At 42.4% G+C, this 13,147-nt stretch overlaps 1 long non-coding RNA gene across 1 annotated transcript; it reads left to right on the top strand.

Annotated features, from left to right (window-relative positions):
• Window positions 1–2,408: 2,408 nt before the first annotated feature.
• On the top strand, window positions 2,409–4,295 carry LOC146766338 (uncharacterized). The gene is made up of 2 exons (XR_014957779.1): window positions 2,409–3,086; window positions 3,455–4,295. It is a non-coding gene; the product is annotated as an uncharacterized LOC146766338 (long non-coding RNA).
• The last annotated feature ends 8,852 nt before the right edge of the window (window positions 4,296–13,147 follow it).

Here is a 13,147-nt window from a genome sequence, read left to right as displayed (position 1 = left end):
ACTCCCAATTAAGTGTTTAACAAGAAAATATTCCTGCTGGCAACATTCAATATCAATTTTCAGTAACTAGCTGCAGTGTGAAATCTTGGTTTCTCTGCAGAGAGCCTGTTTTATTGATCCCTGTCTCCATCAGGGGAGGTCACCTGGACCTTCCCTCTCAATCCCCAGCATCCCTGCTTGGCCCTGTTTGCAATGAACTGCAGGACTGAGTATTGGGGCACTGGGCACATCCCAGTCCCACACTGATATGAGACTTCTGTATAAACCTGCCCTAAATCGAGAGGAGGAAACACTTTTAAAGTGGACTGAGCATTAATTTGGGACATGCCTTTACTTACAAACCACAGGACGGAACAGTTCCCTTTTCAGAGGGGCCATCAACCAACACTACAGTTTTAAGCATGATTTTTTTGTGCTTCTTAGAAGTACAGCTGAGTGCTGGTGCTTGGGAGACAATGTTAATTCCACAGGTAGCAGACTAACATATCCTAAAACATTTAGGTCATTAAGTTTCAGATGAATCAGATTATTAAGGTCATCTGTCTGATGGTGAATCTGCTATGTGCAGAATTCTCTTTTGTTTTGTAAATATAGCAGAAAAGCTGTGGTTTTTCCAACCTGAAATATCTCTGTCTATATGTGTGTGAGAGAGTGGGAGGAAAGGAAAAGAGATATTTTCTCCCTTTTTACGTTTTGCACCAGTTGGCCACACAGATGAAAACAATCCACAGCACAAAGTAATTGTGAAATCAATCAGTAATCCAACCATCCTGAGCTCTGGAATAACCTCCCAGGAAGGGAAAAAAGAAAGAAGAACACAATATATTAAATACAAATCCTAAAAGATAGGTAATGTGCCAAAGAGGTTACTGCATTCAGGAGGCTTGATAAGGATGATTTAGCAGGGTGAAGAGATCACCTCTGGAGATCAGAGAGGGAAGGGACCACGAGGAGATAAAAGGAGGAAGGCACAATAAAGAGATAAGTGAGCCTTATCTTCTTTGCACTTACCTCATGTTTGTTAACATTTTGTCTTCTTTCCATAATCAAATTTCCAAACCCTCTGATGCAGAGCACCCTGACCTTTGGTCTCTTCTGTAGTCCAGGAAAACCAGGACAAAATTAAAGGAACTGTTGGTGCAATTCAGCTTGTTTGCTTAATAACAAAAAAGTAAATAATACAATTTTAGACTAAATATTTGGGGGTCTAGTTGTAAGCTGTGATAAGCTCCAAATCTTTCTTTTGTTTCTGTGGGAGATATTGAGCACAACACTTGTAAATGTATTTCTACTTCAGACACTGGGCTGGGGTCTGTGGACTCCCAATACTGGCTCCTTCAGAAGATCACTTAAGTTTAGACCCCATGTGGATGCCAGTTCTAAAGGATGTCTTATACTTAACTACAGAGGGAAAGCTGCCTTACAGAGGCTGCTTCTGCTGCTAGAAAAGTCTGTAATTGCCTTGGGCAAAAAAGGGTTTTTCCAACTCCAAAATTGATGCCATATGTCAAAAATTGCGTCTTTCCCATCACTGTTGCTTACAAATGTCCTAGAGTTTTTAGGGATTTTTTTAAAGATATATTTTATGAATTTTGCTGTCTGGCAAAAATGCCAAGGGAACTTTCCCTTTTTCCTTTTCCCTTTCCTTTCCTTTTCCCTTTCCTTTCCTTTTTCCTTTCCTTTCCTTTTTCCTTTCCTTTCCTTTCCTTTCCTTTCCTTTCCTTTCCTTTCCTTTCCTTTCCTTTCCTTTCCTTTCCTTTCCTTTCCTTTCCTTTCCTTTCCTTTCCTTTCCTTTCCTTTCCTTCTTTCCTTTCCTTTCCTTTCCTTTCCTTTCCTTTCCTTTCCTTTCCTTTCCTTTCCTTTCCTTTCCTTTCCTTTCCTTTCCTTTCCTTTCCTTTCCTTTCCTTTCCTTTCCTTTCCTTTCCTTTCCTTTCCTTTCCTTTCCTCTTTCCTCTTTTCTCTTTTCTTTTATTTTTATTTTTATTTTTATTTTTATTTTTTTTTACAATGATATTCTGTCACTTCACTATTTAAAATCTTTCCTTTCCTTTCCTTTCCTTTCCTTTCCTTTCCTTTCCTTTCCTTTCCTTTCCTTTCCTTTCCTTTCCTTTCCTTTCCTTTCCTTTCCTTTCCTTTCCTTTCCTTTCCTTTCCTTTCCTTCTTTCCTTTCCTTTCCTTTCCTTTCCTTTCCTTTCCTTTCCTTTCCTTTCCTTTCCTTTCCTTTCCTTTCCTTTCCTTTCCTTTCCTTTCCTTTCCTTTCCTTTCCTTTCCTTTCCTTTCCTTTCCTTTCCTTTCCTTTCCTTTCCTTTCCTTTCCTTTCCTTTCCTTTCCTTTCCTTTCCTTTCCTTTCCTTTCCTTTCCTTTCCTCTTTCCTCTTTTCTCTTTTCTCTTTTCTCTTTTCTTTTATTTTTATTTTTATTTTTATTTTTATTTTTTTTTACAATGATATTCTGTCACTTCACTATTTAAAATCTTTCCTTTCCTTTCCTTTCCTTTCCTTTCCTTTCCTTTCCTTTCCTTTCCTTTCCTTTCCTTTCCTTTCCTTTCCTTTCCTTTCCTTTCCTTTCCTTTCCTTTCCTTTCCTTCCCTTCCCTTCCCTTCCCTTCCCTTCCCTTCCCTTCCCTTCCCTTCCCTTCCCTTCCCTTCCCTTCCCTTCCCTTCCCTTCCCTTCCCTTCCCTTCCCTTCCCTTCCCTTCCCTTCCCTTCCCTTCCCTTCCCTTCCCTTCCCTTCCCTTCCCTTCCCTTCCCTTCCCCTCCTCTTCCCCTCCTCTTCCCCTTCTGGAGATGCTAGTAAATGATGATAGTAAATATGATGCTGAGGATATGGTTTAATTTAAAGAATTATTTCTGTTGCACCCACGATTTTATTCTTTTATCTTACTGGCAGCACAAACGTTTCCATCCATTTAATTTCATCCTCTTCCTTTTCATCTCAGATATTTATATGTTTGTATGGCCTCATCATGATAATATCCAGCTGCCCCCAAAACAGAAACATCCTCAACAATTTCTCTTCTTTCTTCTTTCAGAGTCTTCAGGGAAACAGCCTGAGTGATCCACAGCCTTTCACTCCTTCATTCGTTGATGTGAGTGAGGGGATGTGCTGTGTGGGGAGGGCTGGGGCTCAGTTGTGGAGGCAAAGGTGAATCAGAGACCCCGAGTTTATCTTTGGGGCAGGTTTAAAGGGCTCCAGGGAGATGTGTGTGCGTCTGGAGCGGAGCTGGTTTGGGGTGCAGGGAGGCTCTGTCCCTCTGTGCCAGCCTCCACATCAGGGCATTTCTGCTGCTGTGGCACGCTGAGATTTTGGGATCCACGTCCCAGACTTCAGGGCCAGACAGTACCTCAGAGAGTTAAGCACAACTCTGCATTTCCATACAACTTTCATAAGGTCAAACCAAAAAAAAAAGAAGAAATTTTTTTTTACCTGAATCTGCCATATCTCTCTGGTTTACAGAAATTCCTTCTTGTGCTACTAAATTCTGACGCCAGAAAAGAAACAAAAATCCAGAACAAACCCTGGACTGTTCCAAACCTTTTGAAGAGTTTCTCTTCATTTTTTCCCCCTCCAGTTAAGTCTGGTTCCAGTGATCATATGGACAAAGCAGGAGAGTCAAGCAGATCCCAAGGCTGGGCCTGCCAGGATCAGACCTGTCCTAAAGACCTCAGGGAATGTTTCAAGCTTCCCAGTCCTGCCTTTGCACTGGTGTGAGAGCATCCCATCCATTGCTGTGAAACTCCTGGGAACCTCCCTGTTTTTAACAGATGGCAAAGCAGTGTGGAAAAAGCTGGGATGCTGATAGGTTCTGTGCTGAAGTGAGAAAAGGAACCATCAGATTTTTCTGTCATCTCATGGCTGGTTTCCAGCAAGGACTGAAGTGCCCTGAAATAGCCCAGCCTTGGTAACCTCCCTGGCACCAGCTGGGTCAGCCCTCGTAGTCCCCACAGATCCTGAACCTGGGAGCTGGGATTAAGAGCCACAAAGAACCTTCTCAGAAGCTGAACCAACTCTTGTTTTAGCATCTGTGAGCCACAGGAGCATTGGCTGTGCTCGAGGGCAGTCGTGCACTTTTGCAGGTGTGCCCTCTGATGGAGCCCCTTCTGCTCCTCTCCAGTCTTAGCCCAACAGGCCTGGGAATTTGCTCTGGGAGAGCAACCCCATTTTATAATCTTTCTTCAAAGAATATTTTTGAGATGTGCAAAGGATATTTATTTAAACAGGGAGGTAAAACAAGGCCTAGTAATAAACACAGATGCCCTTCCTGTGTTTAAAGTCTTTCCTCACAGGAATGTTTTCATATTAGGTTTCTTTTTCAATTATTTTCTTTGCCTAGACCTTGCAGATGTTCACCTGGCAGGTGTGTTTCTGGTCAGCCATTGGAGCTGAGGGCTGAGTGCCCTTCCTGCCCTGGTGATGGGCAGGGCTGTCCTGAACACCACTGCGGGCAGTCACAGAGGGAAAATAGAATTTGCAGTTGAATTTTCCACAAGCATTTCATTGAGCAAAATGGCCATGACTGTTTGTCCCCTGGGAAGCTGTGATTCTCTTTCTAGAAGACAGTGGTTATGAAATTATTCCAATGTGTGTGAATTGGTGCTTGTTCTGCCATTCTCACTGGATTTATTGGGGTTGAACCAACAGAAGGAGCAAAACTGCTCCTTAGTTACGTCTCTTTCATAACTAGCAATGCCAATAAAAGCAGTGAGTGTGTGCTATCCTGCTCTGTGCTGTGACTGTCAGTGGGAGCAGCACTGATGTAATCACTTTCCACCACCAACACAGGGACCTCTGGATGTGCAAGAAGCAGCTCTAATGAACCACGTTCCAGCAATCCCCAGCTGGAAAATGGTTCCTACCTGGGGAAATTTCACTTGGCTCCAGATGGATAGTGCTGCTAATGACAGTATCTTATTGATAAAAGCACATTTCTCATAAAAAAAAAAAAACCATGAAGGAAAAGCCTTCAGTTACATATCCTGCAGGGTGAGAAGGAGCCCGAGCTGGAGCCCTTCAGTGAGGGCAGGAGGAGAAGCTCTCAGGGTGTGAGGAGCAGCAGTGCCACTGAGGTGGCTCCTGGGCAGGCTCCCACAAGCCACACAGGCTGGATCTCAGGGCCATGGCATGGGCAAGGGTGGAATGGATTGACCAGGGAGCAGGGAATTCCACAGGGCCTTGCCGTCAGCAGGGAAACGCTGCCTGGGACTGCCTGGGGCCTCCACAAAGGACCTTCCAAAAGCCAAAATGACTTTGCAGAAATGAACGGCTCTGAGCTGGCACGTCCAGGACCGAAAGGCTGACAGAACCTAAAATGATGCTCTTAACAGAAAAATGAGACACTGGCTTCTCTGCCAAAGCCTAGGGATCTAAGGCTTTGTCTGGTGCATACTAAAGAATGGAAAAAAGGCTTCAGGAGAGGAAAAGAGATCTCAGGAAGTGAGAAAAAATAAACAGAAAGAGAACTGATATTTACATTGTGATCTTCCTGATTATTTGCTGTGCTGTTGCATAAGTTTATTTACTGAATGCTGTCTTTCACCAAATAGATAGTTTCATTCTTTCTTGAGAATTGGCTTCTTTTGCTACTTAAGCAAGCAGCCCACAGGAATGCCTTCTCAAGCATCCAAGTTACTTTGCAGACAGTGCTTGAGGCCTCCAGAAGTGTTTGTTTAGAATGGGCTGATTCCCTTTCTGCTCATTGCAGGGCTCTGCTTTCAGGCAATGCTTTATCCAATCCCAATGACAACCACAGGGAGGAGGTTTAAGTCCCAATAGGCAGCAGAATGACTTTTATTTGTTTGACTGGTAGCATGTAACTTCCTTTCTTCAGTTACCACAAGATGCAGCCCCACCAGAGATGTGGTGGTGTGTGTTTGGCACAGCGGAGTTTGTGCCTTTGGAGGCACCTGAGCAGCAGATGCAAATTTGTCTGCCACAAACCCATAATGCACAGGTCTGGCTCCTTCCCGTGCTCTCTTTTCCTTCCCATGTGGTAACAACTCATTCCTGGTTTCATGCAAAGAGCAATTAAAACAAAGTATGTAAGTACTAGCAAAACAGGATTGCACTTTGGCAGTGGCAGCAGGAAGTCCAAGCTACTCTGGAGGCTGATAACCTCTCTGCAATGTCTACTACAGCTATTTCCAGCTGGGTGGAAACCCCTCCCTTTTTGACAGATGCCATCTGTAGTGTCAAGTTTCAGGTTTTAGCTCTGTCCCATCCTCCTGTCCTACTTTTGACAGATTCCTTTACTGCAGTTCAGCCATCCTTGGCAACTCAACAGCTGCAGGCAGATTTTCCCTTCCTGGTGCTGCAAATGCAGAGGAAGAAAGGTGACAAATTCAGCTGGTGGCATCGTTTAGTCTGGCAGGGGACTCTAGAGCTAAGCCAAACTTAATAAAAGTGGGTCCAGACAGAAAAGGTTGCTTGGGGTTGCTCCAATCATGTCTTAGTAATGCTAGGGGTGGACACTCCACAGCACCTTACAGTCCCTTATGGTAATTTCTCCCTCCTTGCAGTAAATTAAAACTGTTGAAGGTTGGATTCAAATGATAAAATAAGTCTTCTGAAGTCATTCAGCACCAACTGGTTTTCTTTCAAATAACAATAATTGATTTTGCCCATTTTTCATGAGAGAGGGCAACTGTGCCATCATGTTTATCAAAAAAATCTTTGGCATCTAATGAAAATTTGTAAGAGCTGGCTGCCTGTGAAGCTCTTCAGAAGGCTTTGCAAAGGTCATAGCCTCAATCCTCAGCTTCAAAGTGAATGTCAGAAGGCTTTACAGGGTCATTTTATACCCAGCAAACCAGGAGATCATATGGCTACATAGTTTTAACTTGTCTTGAACAAATATTTTCTCTAAGCTGCAAAAATGTTGTATTTATACTTTTAATGTATGCTGTATTATTAAGCTCTGACATTAAACACCTTTATGCCAGTCTGGAGGCGCTGAACTTTGCTAATCATACAGGAAACAAGGGAAGGGGAAACCTGGCAGGTCTTACAGAACATTTCTTCCTTGCTGTTAACTCCAGAGGTCCCTTCCAACCTTGGCCATTCCATGCTTAATGCTGGATTGATCAAAACTCTCAGCAGGCAAAACTGAAGGCATGGAATCTCCTTGATTCTGAACTATAATGTATAACCTGTCCTTTACACAGCACAGGGACCAAGACTCCCAATTATATCCTCTGCTTTTTTAGCAGGCAAAGGAATGGTGTTAACAGAGGTGCCCAGTTTTGATGCAAAACAATGCAGGTGAAGCCTTACCCAAAAAACCCGACAGAACAAACCAGAAACCTCAGCAGAAACATGAAAATGCCCCTTTCCTGGAGTATCCAAAGAGTGTTATCCCCAAGAGAAGAGCCTGCTCCTGTGGAAACAATTCCATCCTTCTGCTGATGTCTGGGACCTGCCAGGCAAGTTAATAATTTACAAACTCCAGAAGAGAATTTTATAGAATACAGTGGGGCAAAATATGTTTAACTACATTGGATAGCAAATTCCTGGAAAAATTAAGTATTGTTCAGCTTGAGACTGCTCGAGCCTGCCAAATAAATTCAGCTGGGAAAAGATGTCGAGGCCAAGATCAAGGGAAAAATGCAACAAGTCAGCATTTAGGGCACTCCAACATTTATTGCTTAACCCACCAGACTCACAGGATATTGGTTTCAGTGCTCTGAAACCCTTCTGTTGAAATGTTTCACTGTATCAATTTCACTCTAAATGAACAATCAGAATTCTGTGACCTCTTTCTGCTCCTATGGGGTTTTTGCTAATTGCTCTTCAAGTCCAGCCTGGTCTACCTTGCTCAGACCACTTGGGTTAGTCTGGATCCCAAGAATAAATCTTGCAGGTACCTAATAAGAATGGAATACTCAAGTTATAGTTTCTTTTCCAGTAAATGTTTTATTGCCTAAGAAAAAAATGGAAATATTATAATCCCTTAAAGTAGCAAGAAAGATGATTAGAATGCTTTTGTGAAGGTGGAAGCTCTCCTCAGGCATTCAGCCTTCTCAGGCAGAGAGGAATTGTCATCAGATTGGTTTGAGTTGTGAGTCTATCTCATTTTGAAATAATCTTCAAGATGAGTCATGCTTAGTTCAACTCCCAGTGTAACTGAGCTCCACAAGTAGGAAAAAAGAAACCCAGCAAGAACTCCCACTCCTTTCTTCCTCCTCTTGCTGGTGCTGAATCCCCTGTCCTGCTTTGGCAGACACTTCTGGCTGGCCACCGGCTGCATCTTCTCCCAGCTGGGCCCCCAAAGACAAGTGTGCAATCAATTAGCCTTTGCCTCCTGGGCTAATTGACCTCTAGCCTTTGTCGTTTCCAGCTAATTAGCGAGGCAGCCAAGCTGGCTCTCTGGCTGAGACTGACACGGTGTTCAGGCAACAGGCACTAATTTGGGCACTGCTTGGGCACTAATGCCAAAGGACAATTTTCCCTGCCCCGCTGTTGTCACCCATCCCTGACACAGGAACTGGGGGCTCCTGAGCTGGGCTCTAGGAAAGGCTTCTGGCTCAGCAATTCTGGCATTTCATTTCCTGCTGGTTCCTAAAACCAGCTTCTCTAGGTTTTTACCTCTATTGTATTGTAGTCTTTAACTTCAACTGGCTATTTTTCTTGAGAAATGCTGTTTGATTGGCATGGATTTCATCTGTCAGGCAACTAAACCCAACACAGGTAAATCACACGGCCCTCCTCAATCAATAGAGTGATAAAGACGAGGTATCAGCATTGTTCAAAAGATGGGATTTTCATCCTAATGGCTCGACCTGCTCAGCAATTCTCTTTTGGTTTTGCCAGATGTAAGGGCATAACCTTGAACAGGAGAAAAACCTTTTCAGTTTTGTAAAAAACAGGCTCACATGAAGGCAGCATTGCAATTTGTGTTGTTAGCAGGAAGGGTTTTTCTCTTGAGCCTCTCTTGAATGTCACAAAAAATTAAAAGCTGAAAGACTCAGTCATAGCCAGGATTATTTACATAGATATTAACACAAAAAGAACAATTAATTCCCATTATTACAATTTTCCAAAAATGAGCAGAGGTCTTATTTTGCATGGTTAATTCAGGTGCTCTTCGAGTGCCCTGTGCTGGAGATATCTTTGAATTTCATGGCTTTAGGTGGACTCACCTGGCAGTCAGTGGTACAAGATCAGAGAGTACGTCCTAGCATGATGCATGGTTTATTTGCACCCTGAAAGTGTCCTGGTGACGTGTGAATTAGTTAAAGAAGATCTAGTGGGAGATGGTGTTCAAGAGACGGGTTTGTGCAGTGTGGGGTATGCTCAGTTGCCATGGTTATTCCAGGAAAATATGTGTACAGTTAGTTGAGGCCCTGTATACTTTAACTTGCACAATGAATAAAAAAAATAGGAGCATAAAACTTCTCATGTGAAACAAAATCTTTATAATCTGAGGGTTCATGATAATAAATTGAAACTGGAATACATATTAGGCACAGATACACAGGAGTGTGGCAGCTAAAGCAACAGTATTCATCTTTTTACATAAATAGCAAAGCAGGTCAGAAATGCAAAACAGGTCAAAAATAAATGAGTTTCTAGAAGCTGAAGTGATGATGTGATAATCTGCATTTTGGAAATGATCTTGTGGCATTCAGAGCTATGAATAATTAACTTGGCTCTTTTTAGCCTCTCATTTTTTTTCTATGACTGGAAGAGGCAGCAGGAGGAACGTCCAGAGCAGCAGAAAAGTGACCACAGAGGCTGTGCAAATTAGTTAGAACCAGACTTAGTTCTTCAGCTGAAAGTAATTTCTCACATGATCTCTCAAATCTTTACTGACTGTTTGTATTTCTCTTTAGGCACTGAATAATTTGGTAACAGAATGTGAGTAATGCCTTAAGGGGAATTAAGTCTGTCTAGTTATTTCTTGCTGCTCAAAGATAACATTACCTTTACTAGGCTGTCTGAAAAAATGTGTTAGCATGAAATTTATATCCCTATGAGCCCTCATTTATAATGCCTGGTTCTCTCCTGTGGTCTAAAGCAATAAGGGAACCTGTTGAATAGCAGAAGAGAGACAACCTTCATCCTCTGCTCCCTCTCCAATTCAGTATTTAACTGTTTGAAGTGTTTGTGAAAGTGGACGCTGAAATCTCACAGGCCAGACAAAAACTCGAGTTCTTCTGCTTTATATGAAACTTGGTTTTCAGAAATTATGTTTTTATTCTGATTTTGGAGAGTCTGGCTCAGCAGCAAAGCAATGTCTGATATTACAGCACTTATGTTACAAAACAAAGGCATATTTATGAATAACCACAGCCTTGTACATGCCTTGTACACATGGAAATGGGGGATTAATGATCCACCACAGAGAGCAGTGTTAAAGCAAAGGTATGAAAACACACAAGCACTTTGTTCAAGTGGTGAAAAATAAGTCCCTGTTTGTTTTTAATGCAGTGATATGCATAAAATAAGCCAAAAATAAAATCTGCCTCAAAGGTGGAATAGAATGTTAAATTCACTACAAATAATAGTATGGCTAAGCTTCATAATGTCAAGGCTTTTTCTTCTACCACTGGACATTTCAAACATATGTAACATCTCAAGTATCAGATGGTGTAGAACAGCCATCAGAGATCAGTGTTCCAATATTGGGTGTGTGGAAGGGAATGTGGTGGGCATTGGCTGCTGCGTGACTGCAGTGCACAGGAATGGACTGAGTGGTGTCCAGGGATTTCAAATCCAATATCCATTACAAAGGCACAGGTCCATGTGTGAGTTCTGGTGATAATGTGGATAATGATTCTGTCAAGTCAAATGCACTTGCTGACCGATATAAATGAGTTGTGGGGACCTTTTGAATAATGTGCTGGTGATGAGCCATAAATCACACTGCAATCCCCACTCCATCTGCAGAGGGAGGCCTGCAGTGCTTTCCTGGTAACCCTCAAGTTGGTACACATATTAACATGAAAAATAACCAGTCTGCCAACTTTAAGCAGTGGTTTGCTTTGGATAAACACTCTGACAGTTTGGGCAGGCTGGTAAAGGGTTCTGACATAGATTTGTTTGTCATATGAATAATACCTCATTTATTGTGTTCGAACAACTGACAGTCCCTCATCAACAGCAGCAGGTCAGGGATGAGCACTGTACAAGTCTAACAAGGATTCTGCTCAGGTGTTATTTTATTAAAATAATAATTATCTGTTAATTGAACAAATGCAGTGTTCAGGATCTTGGTCATAGACATGGAGAATTCTGTTCTTGCTGAAGAAACCAACGAAGTAAAAGGGTGATGTCTCTGCCAAAGGGCTTGCAGTCCGAATCCAGCCAGGATGAGGCAGAGGACGGACAGACAAAGAGAAAACTGAAGAAAGAAAGAGCTTTGTGTCAGTGAGATGAGCAGCAGCTCAGGGCCCCAGCAAGCCTGTGATTGTCAGGGTCTGTCAGCAGTGCTGCTTTGGGGGCTGAAGCATTCCGGGGCAGGGGGATGGAGGCGTCTCGGCTGGGGAGGAGCCCTGCAGGCAATTCTCAGTCTCTCTTCTCAAGGGTCAGTGTCTCACCCTGACTGTGGGGCAGCAGCAGGGAAGGTTGGGTATGCACTTTGCCAACTTGAGCTAAATTGAAGAAAACAAGAAGATTCTAAGAAATACCAGGTTCCAGAGATGTCCAGATGCAGACTGGGAGCAGCCAAGGCTGTTTGATGGCACCGTGGAGGGAAAGGCTGAAGCAGGCAGGGCTCCAGACCAGCAAGCCAAGCTTCTGCTTTATTAAACACCAGAGAATCCAAGCATACAATTTAAATCCACAAAACCCAGGGTTCACTGGTTCCAGTGCTCATGCTATCACTTGTTCCTGTTATTAATTTTCCCACTGGCACTAACTCCAATGTAGTTTCATGCCTGTACAAGATGTGTTTCATCTGTAGCCAAGCTGTGAAAACCTCAGCTTTCTATTTATTCCTTATTTTTTGGTATCCCATAGACAAAAATGCATTTCCATTAAAGTCAATTTTGCCATGAGGCAAAAGTAGTTCCATCTTTCCAGCCTCGTCCTATCTTATTTTCCCAAACTGTGACTTTGTTCAAGAGAAAAGATAGCAATAAAATGCTCTGACAATAATCACACCCTTGTGTTTTAGTACTTGGCTTTGTGTTATTCTGTAAAATAAGAGGTGTTGATACAGACAGCATATAAATATTCCTGCAAATAAGTTTTGTTTTAAAATATCTACTGTTTTCTTTCCATGTCTGCCTTTATTATGAAAAAACACAGAAGATTTCTGTTGCTTGTGAGGTTCCTACATTGAGAAAATTACCAACCAGGCACTGTAATTGCTGTAGGAGAGCAACAAATAAGACTGCTTCATGTTGTTTAGACAATTTGATTACTCTTACTCAGGATTTCAGAATGTGATAATATACATGTTGCTTTACCTTGAGTGCTCAACCATTCTCCACAGTGGTTTATACAAAAAAAAAATGAAATGTCAAATTGAAATGTTCCAGATTTAGATCTCCTGAAGCTCCACGTTCCTGCTCTTAGTTACAAACACTCCGTGAAGCTCCTCAGCAACCCATGTGTGCTATTACAGTTCTGGCTTAACCATCATTGTCTCCAAACTTGAGGTAAGACCTCTCCACTTCTCTACAACAGCAGAACTTCATAAGAAAAATGGTCTTAACATGAACCACTTACACAAAACCACCCACAGTGCTTTTTTTGTCTTCTGAGGAAAAAGACAAATTTAGTTAATACAATCTGTTCTCACAAAAAAAATCCTCAGGCCTTCCTCCCAAGGGAAATGTGAATTAGAGACAAAGCAGTGAAATCAGTGGCTGCACATCACAGCATTGCAGGGGCACATGCAGCTGGGGGTTTGGGATGATGCTGTTCTGCAGCTGAAACCTCTGAAAAAAAAAAAGCTTGCATATTGCAATTTATGGCTCAGAGGAGCAGAAACATCTCTGTCAAAGAGCCCAGTGTTCACAGCAGGTGATGCAGTGAAACCTGGCCTGAGAATGTGCAGAGAAAATCTAGAGACAGCAGGGAAGAACAAACACAATTTTATTATTTGTCTGTCACGGTAAGATCCCCTATATACTGTGGAAACTGTTCATGTCAATATTTGAATGTATTTCACTTCTTGCAGTCAGATTTGTGTTCTTCCTTGCTTTG

The sequence above is a fragment of the Lonchura striata genome, chromosome 11 (assembly GCF_050655825.1).
Source record: "Lonchura striata isolate lonStrDom1 chromosome 11, ASM5065582v1, whole genome shotgun sequence".
Lineage (NCBI taxonomy): Eukaryota > Metazoa > Chordata > Aves > Passeriformes > Estrildidae > Lonchura > Lonchura striata.
This window is presented reverse-complemented; position numbering and strand designations above follow the sequence as displayed.